At 35.3% G+C, this 13,124-nt stretch overlaps 1 long non-coding RNA gene across 1 annotated transcript in view; it reads right to left on the bottom strand.

Moving 5' to 3' along the window:
* Window positions 1–13,124, bottom strand: part of LOC136025670 (uncharacterized) — a 268,288-nt gene that overhangs the window by 184,502 nt on the left and 70,662 nt on the right. The gene's annotated exons all lie outside the window — the stretch shown is intronic.

The following is a 13,124-nucleotide window of genomic DNA, read 5'->3' as shown; positions in this document are numbered from 1 at the left end:
TACATAAGGTAATTAGTTCTGAAGGAGTGACGGACAGACACACCGTCACATTAAAGAGAGAGAGAGAGAGCGAGAGGAAGAGAGAGAAAAAAACACACAAACACAAAGAAAGTCCTCACGCTAAGTTTTGTTTAGCACATTCAAGAAAGCTAATTACTATTATTAAACGGCCCGTGTGTTTCCGGTTACAAAACACGAATTTTAGATAATCTTGAAAGAGCTCGAAATTCTACAGTGGTGCCAAACTGAATCAAGTAAGGATTGATAGGATTTTCTTGAGTAAGGGCTGATAGGACTATCTTTTTCAAAAAAGAGGCATAGAGATCTTAGGGTTTGAGGCGTAAGCCACTAGAAATTTTCTTCCCCATATATTTATTTGTTCTTTTTTAATCCTTGTTACTTCGTGGTATTGTATAGCAAATTGGAAAAAATCCCCTAAATCTGGGAACTCAGCCTCTATGCCGGTATAAGAATTAAAATACCCCATCAACACGCACTCCAGATCTCTCTAACTTTTCTGTATTAACGATAATTCTTCTTCTTTAATTTCCGAAGTATTTTCTCGATTATATGAACTATTCTGTGGAGGTAAATTAATTGCTTGAAGTAAACCCAAAATTAATTGCTTCCCACGTTTAAAAAAAAATATAAAACCAAAGCAAGTTTTCAGATTTACTATTAATTCTCTCATAGCTTTCAATAGCAGATGCTTTAGCCAAAACCAAAATGCCACCATAATGTCTATTATTTTCTTGATGCATTACGCACGATCTGTTCTCCGAAATACCCGGGGAGATACATATTATTGCATATTTGAAACAAACTTCAATACAAGGAAACAAACTTCGTTTTTTATCTTTCCGGTCTTGTCGCTTTATAACCATAACCTGTCATCGGATCTCAAATAACAATTTAAAAGTCTATTCAATTTTCAGTGCAAGCACTTTACCTAATTTAATGAGCTTTAGGTAATTTGTTATCCTGCATCCTGGATTCCGTATATGGAAGGAACTGTCCCCTTATAAACGCCCCCACTCCTTATGCTAAAATCTGACTCTTTGTTACAGTTCTACTTTGTAAAACAATTGAAAATTTTAGCGTAAAGAGCGGGGCGTTAAGGAGGGGAAAGCCCCTTTCATATATGGAATCATATCTGTTCGTTTTAAGTTTCAATGTCGTTCCTTACTTTCTGTGGAAAAAAAAAACTTTTTTAATTTAATTTCGGGACGCATTTGAATTAACGCAAGTTTTAATTTTTGCTCATTGTTCATGAATAATTAAAACAAAATTTGCATATTATTGTTTTGCTAAATTGTTTTTTTTAATTTTTGATCGGACGATTTTGATCAAAGAGGGGCGGGGGAGATGGCCTAGTTTCCCTCCAAATTTTTTGGCTGCTAAAAAAGTATCCAAAAATAATTTTTTTTTAAATAATACCGGAAAATCCAGCGCCCCCTTCATGGAAATACTCTTACCCGTGATACATCCGAGGAAAGATCCTCCCACACATCCCCTTCCCCCCGACCATAAAACGTCTTATGCGTAAAATTTTAGATTTCACGCGTTTTATACTTTAAACGTCATTTTGTGTTGGAGAAACATTTTTTGGAGGAGGGGGAGGGGATTAATCCCCTAATCCTGACTCCTGGATTCGGTCTTACTATCATAGATAGCCTATATTTTCTTATGTGCATCCCAAAATGACCAGTAAATTCAAGAAAAAATTTCCAGAGAGTTCAAGAGATCCAATCAACTAAAATAAATGAGATAATCCAATGAAATAAAAGCTGCGGGCATGAAGCCATAGCTAATTGTATATAGTAGGAGAAAAATAAGTTTTGACCTGGAAAAAATTGGTACAGAAATGGTTTCTTCACCATCCGGACCGGAAAAAAATGCTTAGCAACATATCAAAAATCTAAATCTCTAGCTCGATGCGAAATTGCTTTTTTTTAATGTTTTTTTATTTATTTTCTCAAAAACCGGGAAAAAAGATTAAAAACGTAAACTATAATGTTTTACACATCTTTTTAGATCAACTTTTGGCTCTGAATTCATTTCTGATACTCATTTCGTTACCTGACCAAAAAAAAATATTTATCAGCAAAAAAAAAAGGGGGGGGGGGGAAACTGTGTCTTTGGGGAAAAAAAAACTCTTACCAGCGTTGTAGTCTATTTGGCTATGTAAACAAAAGGCTTAGAAAAAAAAAAGACTAAACAACAATAAACAGGAATGACGAAACACCTCAGCGCCAAACACCATGAGACAAGGTAGGTTCTAACTTAATGTGTTCAGAGAAAAGCTTTTATCTTATTTTTCAAATATATAAAAATTGCACATCATCAAAATATAGAAACTAGATTTTTCATCATCACAGTTAACTGTTATTCTTCTTCACTAAGTTCTTCTTCTTGAAACTTCGAATTGTTGCACAAGCTTCTCTTACAGGTACGGCAGGTTATAGTACACTTAAGTCCGTTTTTCTTACGTTTTTCTTACGGTTCAAGGTCTGTCCCACTCAAAAGCTCTCCCATTTTAACAACAAGTTCACTGACTGTATACAGTTCTTCGTCATTTTCTTCGAAAAAAGTAGCCAGCTTCAAAAACGCCTGATATCTTTCATCGTGACCTGGCCTCCCCCTTTTTGGACATTTTTTATCTGGCTCAGTATCTTCAAGTATTCCAAAAAGTTCTTGCGTCGCAAATCTGTCTGGAAGACTCTTATTTAATCGAAACATAGAAGAACAGGCTGCGTGATAAATGGCGTCAACTGCGTGCAGGTCTGACACTGCACATATTCGGCGGAAAAGGTTATTTGACCAATCATCATCACGGCTTTTGCACACTGCCTTCATACTCTCTTCAAAGTCTTTAGTCCGAACCTTGTACCACTCGTGTCCTTTTCTGTGGGTAGTGTGGAGATTTATCCTTGTAGTGCAGAAAAAGCAACACTCTTGGAAGTTGAAACTTGGAGTCCGTGATCGGAGTACCACTTTTTCTGCTTCCGTCTTTTCTTGCAAGGTTCGTCGTCTCTCATTCTAAATTTTCGACGGATATATTTTGTTTGTGAAAGTCTTTCTGCAAGCAACATGGACTTGGTTCCCTGCCTCGACAGAGATGCTGGTACCTCTCGTTTTGCTAGCTTCATTGATCACCGTAGCTCTTTTTTCTGCCAGTACCGACGATTCTGAGGTGTCTATTGAACGTTCACAAAGGGGACATAAAACTGCAGTCTCAGCCATCTAAAAAAGAGAACTGGGAATAAGTGAGCTGTCGGTGAATGTTACAACGAAAACCCTCATTCTGAACCGAAAAATTCGTGCTCCTCTTCGAAAAATACCCCGTGATCGTGTGTCGCTTGATTTTTTTTTTTTTTTTTTTTTTTTTACTTAATACAAAAACAAAAACAAAACATAAAAAAGAATTAAATGATTAAACGTGATGTTTCTGTCTAATAAAAGAGCACAAAAACAATCGTTTCTTAAAAGGGAAACCATCAATAAACTACTTTTCTTTTCACGGTTCCTCATTCTCGGATTCTGGAAATATCTAAAAAATAGGCGCAAAAAACGTGAAAAAAAGGGAATTTAGCAACGGGATGGAGATTTAGATTTTTGATATGTTGTAGAGCTCTCTTTTCTGAACACAGTGGTGCAAAAATAATTTCTGTTTTCCTGGTTCGACCATTTTTTTCCGTATCTTTCCCCTACTAATAAGAAGCCAAGACTGACAGTCCGATTGAATGAAAGGCAAATATGGCATTAATCAAACAGTTCGTGATAACGAACTGTAGTAGGGAGCGACCGGACTCAATAGTAACCGCAATAGTTACATCAAAAGGATTGCATTTTAATGCCAATTTTGAATATATAAGTTTCATTAAATTTAAACTTACCCATCAAAAGTTACGAACCTGAGAAAATTCGCCTTATTTTAGAAAATAGGGGAAAACACCCCTTAAAAGTCATAGAATCTTAATCAAAAATCACACCATCAGATACATCGTATCAGAAAACCCTACAGTAGCAGTTTCAAGCTTCTATTTACAAAAAATGTAGAATTTTGCATTTTTTTGCCACAAGACGGATCACCGATGCATGTTTATTTGTTTTTTGTTTTTTTTTGCTATTGTTTTTTTTTTCCCAGGGGTTATTGTATCGACCCAATGGTCCTAGAATGTCGTGTGAAGGCTCATTCTAACGAAAATCAAAAGTTCTAGTGCTCTTTTCAAGCGATTAAAAAAAATTGAGGGCACCTAGGGCCCTTCATATGCTCATTTTTCCCAAAGTCACTCGATCAAAATTCAGAGATAGCCATTTTATTCAGCATAGTCGAAAAACCTAATAACTATGTCTTTGGGGACAACTTACTCCTCCACAGTCCCCTTTGGAGGGGCTACAAATTGCAAACTTTGACCAGTGTTTACACATTGTACAGACGCTTTCAGTTTTTTTTTTGGTTTGACGGAGGGGTTGAGAGGAGGGGGTTATTTGGGGGGAGCTTTCCATGGAGGAATTTGTCATGGGGAAAGAAAATTTCCATGAAGGGGGAGCAGGATTTTTTAGAATTTTTTAAAAGAACAATGAAACAATAAATATGAAAAAGTTTTTTTAACTGAAAATAAGAAGCGGCATTAAAACTTAAAACGAAAAGAAATTATTACGCATATGAGGTGTTCACCCCCTCCTATTACCTCGCTCTTTGCGCTAAAGCAGCTTTATTAATTTCAACTATTTATTCTACGGTCTTTGTGATTCAGGGGTCATTCTTAAGGAATCGGGACAAAACTTAAGCTTTAGTGTAAAGACCGATTTATTGACGAGGGCGTGACCTCCCTCATATACGTAATAAATACATACGAATGTCGAAGTTCGTTGCGTAAGTTACGTATATTTTTACTAAAACGTTTATATTTTTACTAATAAAAACGTTCGTAAAAAGAAAAGTTCTAGTTGCCTTTTTAAAGAACAAAACAATTTGAGGCCTACTCCCCCGCTCCTTATGCTAAAATTTGACTTTTGTCACAGTTCTACTTTGTAAAACAATAGAAAACTTTAACGTAAAGAGCGGGATGTTGAGGAGGGGACAGCCCCTTTCATGTACGGAATCATTTCTGTTCGTTTTGAGTTTTAATGTCGTTCGTCACTTTCAGTGGAAAAAATAACTTTTTTCTTATTTAATTTCTGAACGCATTTGAATTAATACAGGTTTTGATTTTGGCTCATCGCAGACGGATAATTAAAACGAAATTTGTATTTTATTTGTTTTGCTAAACTGTATTTTCAAATCCTTAATAGGACGATTTTGATCAAAGAGGGGCGGGGGAGGTGGCCTAGTTTCCCTCAGTTTTTTTGGTTGCTAAAAAAGTATCCAAAATGATTTTTTTTTTAAATAATACCGGAACATCAGACGCCCCTTTCATAGAAATACTCTTCCCCGTGATACATCCATGGAAAGATCCTCCCACACATACCTCTCCCCCAACCATAAAACGTCTTGTACGTAAAACGTTGGATCTCACACGTTATATACTTTAAACGTCTGTTTGTGTTGGAGAAACATTTTTTAGAGGAGGGGGAGGGGACTAATCCCTTAATCCTGATTCCTGGATTCGGTCTTGCTATCATTCATAGCCTATATTTTTTTCATGTGTATCCCAAAATGACCACTAAATTCAAGAAAAATTTTCAAGAGAATTCAAGAAATCCAATTAATTAAAATTGAATATTTGCAGGCATGAAGCCATGGCTAATCAAACAATTCGTGGTAACGAACTGTAGTAAGGAGCGACCCGGATCTATAGTAACCGAAACTCTAAAAAACAGAATTTTATAACAATAGTTGCATCAAAAGAATCACATTTTGATGCTGATTTTAAACACATAAGTTTCGTTAAGTTTAGACTTACCACCCATCCAGAGTTACGAGCCTGAGAAAATTTGCTTTTGCTTAGAAAATAGGGGAAAAACCCCCTTAAAAGTCCTTTCATTTTAACGAAAATCACACCATCAGATTCAGCGTATCAGAGAACCCTACAGCAGAAGTCTCCAGCATCTATCTACAAAAATGTGGAACTTTGCATTTTTTGTTACAAGACAAATCACGGATGCGTGTTTGTGTTGTTGTTTTTTTTTCCCAGGGATGATTTAATCGACCCAGTGGTCCTAAAATATCGTGTGAGGGCTCGTTCTAACGGAAATGAAAAGCTCTAGTGCCCTTTTTTAAGTGACCAAAAAAATTGCAGGGCACCTAGGCCCCCTTCCACGCTCATTTTTTCCCAAAGTGACTAGATCAAAAGTCTGAGATAGCCATTTTATACACCATAGTCAAAAACCTAATAACTCTGTCTTTGGGGACGACTTACTCCTCCACAGTCCCTGTGGGAGGGGCTGCAAGTTACGAACTTTGACCAGTGTTTACACATAGTAATGGTTATTGGAAAGTGTAAAGACGCTTTCAGGGGGATTTTTTCAGTTGGGGGTAGGGGTTGAGGGGAGGGAGTTATGCAGGGGGATCTTTCCATGGAGGAATTTTCCATGGGAGAAGAAAACTTCCATGAAGGGGCGCAGGATTTTTTAATTTTTTTAAAAGAACAATGAAAGATAAATATGAAAAAGTTTTTTCAACTGAAAGTAAGGAGCAGCATTAAAACTTAAATCGAAAAAAGATTGTTACGCATATGAGGGGTTCACCTCCTCCTAATACCTCGCTCTTTACGCTAAAGTAACTTTATTAATTTCAACTATTTTTTCTACGGCCTTTGTGATTTAAAGGTCATTCTTAAGCAATTGGGACAAAATTTAAGCTTTAGTGTAAAGAGCGACGTATTGACGAGGTGGTGAACCACCTCATATACATAATAAAAACATACAAATATAGAAGTTTGTTAAGTAAGCTAATTCGAACGTTACGTGTATTTTTACTAATAAAAACGTTTTTTAAACAACAAAAAAATTGGAGGGTAACTATGCCTATTCCCTCGCTTTCTTTCTCAAAATCACCCGATCAAAACTATGAGAAAGGCCAATTAGCCATAAAAATAAATTAATATGCAAATTTCGTTTTAATTATTCATGTGCGGAGAGCCAAAATCAAAACATGCCTTAATTTAAAAACGTTCAGAAATTAAATAAAAAAAAAACAAGATTTTTTAACTGAAAGTAAGGAGCGATATTAAAACTTAAAACGAACAGAAATTACTCCTTATATAAAAGACGCTGTTCCCTCCTCAACGCCCCGCTCTTTACGCTAAAGTTTTTTACTGTTTCAAAAAGTAGAGTTGAGAGACAGAGTCTCTCAACTCTGTCATATAACTTCGTATATGAAAGGGGCTGTTCCCGCTTAAACGCCCCGCTCTCTACACTAAAGTTTTTTTTTACTGTTTCAAAAAGTAGAATTGAGAGAAATAGTCAAACTTTAGCGTAAAGAGCGGGGCGATGAAGACAGAACAGCCTCTTTCATATACGGAGTAATTTCTGTTCGTTTTAAGTTTTAATATCACTCCTAACTTTCAGTTAAAAAAAAACTTGTTTTTTATTTCATTTTACTCTCTTATTAGGATTGTATAAAAATGATGTTATTTCATTTGTTATTAGATAAGTCTATCTATTATCCGTCCATGCGTCATTCCTAGGGCAGAAGAACTAAGGCAAACAGTCATAGAGATAAGACGGTCATATAATCTATAGTTTTTTAAGTGTTTGGTTAAATATAAAAAAAAAATCATGTAAAGGCGAGAATTTTCAAAGGTAAAAATTGTCCATGGAGTAGCGTTCCAGCGCATCACAAAGGTGATTGGATGTATTTTTTTCCGAAATGTTTTTCTAGATTGTAAAAATGAATAGAAAAAAATACATGCATACTTTTTATAAACCCCTGAAAAAATTCTTTTGCAACCGCCTCCCCCCGAAATAAAAATCCTGGATGCATTTCTGACTCATTCTAAATAGATTTTATACTCTAAATTATCCACCCACACGACAAATTCATGCATCCGACCTTCCAAGTAACAAATACTAGCCTATATATTAACAATAAACAAATTTCGTAACTTAAATACTTTCCCCAAAGGCTTTTCCCCCAGTTGTTATAAACCCTTAAAGAATGAATTTAGTAAAATCCTCTGTTTTCGAAATTTTATTCGTTGGGTTCATTATAAATTCATTTGTGATCGTAGACGGAATTTACTTCTCGAAATGATGCAGATTAATAATAGCTTGTTGTTATTTCCTGTAATGATATTAAGTAGCAAACCTGCGTGGGTTTTATTTCTTAAACAAATTAAATAAAATAACACAAGTTTTTCTAATGGAAAGTAAGGAGCTGCATTAAAACTTAAAACGAACAGAAATTACTTCGTATATGAAAGGGGCTGTTTCCTCATCAACGTCCCTCTCTTTACGCTAAAGTTTGACTCTTTCTCTTAACTCCACTTTTTAAAACAGTAAAAACTTTAGAGTAAAGAGCGGGGCGTTGATTTGGAAGCAACCCCTTTCATATTAGAAGTAATTTCTGTTCGTTTTAAGTTTTAATGCCGCTCCTTACTTTCTGTTAAATAAAACTTGTTTTTTTTTATTTAATTTCTGAACGTTTTTGAATCAATGCATGTTTTGATTTTGGCTCTCCGCAGATGAATAATTAAAATGAAATTTGTATATTTATTTTTTCGGCTAAATGTCTTTCTCATAGTTTCGATCGGATGATTTTGAGAAAAAAAGAGCAGGGGAGGAAGCCTAGTTACCCTCCGATTTTTTGGTTACTTAAAAAGGCAACTAGAAATTTAAATTTTTTATGAATGTTTTTATTATTAAAAGATATAGGTAACCTATAAATTAGCTTACATAACGAACTTCTGTATTCTCATGTTTTTATTACGTATATGAGGGGTTTCACCCCTTCGTCAGTACCTCATTCTTTACATTAAAGCTTGAATTTTGTCCCAATTTCTTAAAAATGACCCCTGAATCACAAAAGCCGTAGAATAAATGGTTGAAATTACTAAAAATACTTTAGCGTAAAGAGCAGGGTATTAGGAGGAGGTGAGCCCATCATATGCGTAATAATTTCTGTTCGTTTTAAGTTTTAATACTTTTTATAATTTTATATTTATTTTTTTATTTTATTTTCTTATATTTATTTTTTCTTTTTTTTTTCAAATAATGCTAGAAAATCCTGCGCTCCCTTCATGAAATTTTTTTTCGCCCATGAGAAATTCCTCTAAGGAAAGTTCCCTCAACATATCCCCCTCTTTTCAACCCCCTCCCCCCCCCCCCCGAAAACGTCTCTACAGTTCCAAATAAACATTAATATACGTAAGCACTGGTCAAAGTTTGTAACTTGTAGCCCCTCCCACGGGGACTGTGGGGGAGTAAGTCGTCCCCGAAGACATAGTTTTAAGGTTTATCGACTACGATGAATAAAATGGCTATCTCAGAATTTTAATCCGGTGACTTTGGGAAAATAATTGGTGTGGGATGGTAACTTAAAAAAGGCACTAGGACTTTTCATTTCCGTCTGAATGAGCCCTTTCGCAAGATTCTAGGACCACTGGGTCGATACGATCACCCCTGGGAAAAAACAAAACAACCAAATAACAAACAAACAAATCAACACGCATCCGTGATCTGCCTTCTGTAAAAAAATACAAAATTCCACATTTTTGTAGACAGGAGTTTGAAACTATTACAATAGGGTTCTCTGATACGCTAAATCTGATGGTGTGATTTTACATTAAGATTCTACGACTTTGAGGGGTTGTTTCCCCCTATTTCCTAAAATAAGGAAAATTTTCTCAGGTTCGTTATATTTACATGACTTTCAGGTCTAAAGCAATGACTTCTAATTTTTTTTTAATTATCGTCTATACTCTTCTAATGCAATTCCTTCTGATATGATATTTGAGTTATTTGTTTGCTCCCATTCAGAGGTTCCGGCGTTGGCCAAATCCTACATAGGAGCTTCAAAAATTATTTAAATAAATTTTGGACAAATTAGACAAATGTTAGTCGATCTTCCCGTCAATTTATAGTTTTTTCTCTAAATCATTTGGCTCAGAAACAATCCTTACACAAAAATATACTTGTTTACATAAAGGACTAAAATTATACTATTAATCATTTCAATTATTTATAAAATCTTTATCGTTGACGAAAAAGTATTTTAAAAGTTTTACTAATGTACTGTACGGCCAGCAAATTAATTTGTCAAATTTTAGATTTCGAATTCATAGTCGTATTTGACCAAAAAAGGTGAGGAATGCTTTTCTAATGGAATTTATTTAAAAAAAACTTTAATTCTAAGAAATCGATTCACTTAAAAGAGCACTAGATCTATAAGTATTTATTGGAATGAACCTAGAAAATCAATCATTATTGTAAATGAAACGTAGGAGGGGGGGGGCTGCTAAAATACACAATACGAAATCTAAGAGACAATTTAATCTGTTTTGTCAACATTTATGTAAATTTTGTTTTATTTTTCCGATGAAACTACGGAGAAACGGAGCATTTTTAGCAGACATACAAATACACATTTTTGGAATCAAGGGGAGCAGTGGCTATAGGCATTTACCTCACGTCCTCCTTGGAAAACAACCTCCCCGACAGAAAATATCTCCCTGGAATATACCCTTCCCAAACATACCCCCTTGGAATTTATCCCCAGCAGCAAATACCCCTAGGAAAAAATCCCCTTGGAACCCCCCCCCCCCCATTCGGAAAGTACCCCCTCATGGAAGATACATCTTTGCTGAAAGAAAATTATCCTAAGATTTCTTCCTACTGGTTATTCCTCAGACAATCCCTTCTCCCTGCAGGAAATTCCACCGCGAAAAATGTCCGTATATTTCCCAATAACAAATACTATCTATATGCAATGAACAAATTACTAAACTTAGAAAGGCACTGGAACTCCTACAATAGGGTTTTCTTATTGTGCTGTATATAGTTAGGGAGAGAGATGCCTCAAAAAAGGCAATTTCATGCCGAAACATCCCAGTAAAATATAAAGTGCAAGATGCTTCCTTTTGCTCTTAAATTTTGATAATACAAGAAGACAGAAAAAATTTAAAGGCCTTTTATGCACTTTGATTCTCGAATCATAAACAAATACATATTTTTGGGCTATCTTATTTCACACAAGATGTAACATACAGAGCTTTTTGCTGAAAAATTGCAAGCACTAGGGGTACTGGGATGTTGGTAGGGCTGTGGACCAACTTTATAATATGGAAAACCTGTCTTTCTAAAAAAAAGGGCTTGGACAGGGCTTCGGGAATGTTTGAAAGACCGTGAGCCCATTTTATGCTTTCACTTGTGCTTCCAACAATCGATTTATGATTCCCTTTTGAACCAGGTGCCACGCGTTTACCGGTAAGGCGTGAATTATACGCCACTTTCCAAAATCTATTGTTGCACCCATCAATTCGACCAGAAGTCCAGAGAAATTACACTACCCCTCCTTGAACAAAAAGGAAAATCATATTTTTGCAGCAGCAGCACTGATCTGTCTCCTGTTTTTTTTTTTTTTTTTTTTTCAACAGGCCCAGTGGGCTACCTGAACAGCATAAATGGCTTAATGGCTTTTTCAAATCTGCAAGTGCCATATGGCACTAAAATGGCAATTTTTTGCCATTTCTCAAACGGTGGCGCTAGCAGGCTATCAGAACATTGTAAACAGATCTTTTGTAGCTCATATACAAGTTATTGCTCATATTTACGTCCTCCATATAAATTCCACCATCAGCATGTTCCAGATATTGCTAAGACTCTTGGTGCCGTTTCTCAAGTGGAAAAGCTGGAGCCAATGGGCTAGCAGAACTGATAAGAGTGATGTTTAATGGCTCATTTGAAAGCTATTGCTCATATATGCGAGCTTAATTTATTATCAATTTTACCATTTGTAAGTGCGATATCGCACTGAAACGAACACTTCTGGTGCCACTTCTTAAGTGGCAAAGCTTCGAAGCACAAAACAGGTACTGTTTTAATAGTTAGGTTCCAGAACCCTTCGCTGGAGGTTTACAAAAACCCCTCCTTGCCCCCTTAGTGATTTTCGTAAATCGTCTGCTCATCAGTAAGCTCCTGAAACATTAGCTTGCTACCACACCATCGTAGATAGATGTTTGATGGCTCAGTTAAAGGCTATTAATTGCATTGAATAGGCTTTTAAAAATTCTACCTTCTCTTAGTTCCAATTTTAAAAATAAGATGTCGCTATCAAGATGTTTAAGGTGATTTAAAAGATAGTAAAAGACTTGGTCTCTTTTTGATTATTAGATAAAAAAAAAACAAGTTTTTTTTAACTGCAAGTAACTAGCAATATTAAAACTTAAAAATTAAAACGAACAAAAATTATTCCTTATATGCAAAGGGTTGTCCCCTCTTCAACGCCTCGCTCTTTACGCTAAAGTTTGACTCTTTCTCACAATTCTTATTTTAAAAAAGTAAAAAACTTTAGCGTAAAGAGCGAGAGGTTGATGAGGGGACGACCGCTTTCATATAAAAAATAATTTCTATTCGTTTTAAGTTTTAATGTTGCTCCTTACTAGCAGTTATAAAAAGGATTTTATAAAAATCCTTTATAAAATTATAAATTATAAAAATTAATTTCTTTAATTTCTGAACGTTTTTAATTTTGGCTCACCGCAAATGAATAATTAATGTTTTTGTTAGTAATAAACATGCGCACCTTGCGAATTAACTTACGTAACGAACTTCTATATTTGTGTATTTTTATTACGTATATGAGGGGTTTCGCCCCCTCGTCAGTACCTCACTCTTTAATTTAAAGCTTGAATCTTGTCCCAAATCCTTAAGAATAACCCCTGAATCACAAAGGCAATAGAATAAGCTGTTGAAACTACTAAAAATGCTTTAGCGTAAAGGGCAAGGTATTGTGGAGGAGACAAAACCCCTTATATACGTCTCTTAGTTATAACCTGTCTATATATCTCTCATATATGTATAAATGTCTATTATATCTCTTACTTATGGCCAGTCACCATAATTAAATTAAATTGCCCAAACTGATAGTATTCCTGATGCATTTTGTTTTTGAAAATACTCTGTAATTATCAAATACTGGTTTTCAAATTGAACTAGGAATCGAATCGAATCGCTGGAAT

This window comes from Artemia franciscana, chromosome 4 (genome assembly GCF_032884065.1).
Source record: "Artemia franciscana chromosome 4, ASM3288406v1, whole genome shotgun sequence".
NCBI lineage: Eukaryota > Metazoa > Arthropoda > Branchiopoda > Anostraca > Artemiidae > Artemia > Artemia franciscana.
This window is presented reverse-complemented; position numbering and strand designations above follow the sequence as displayed.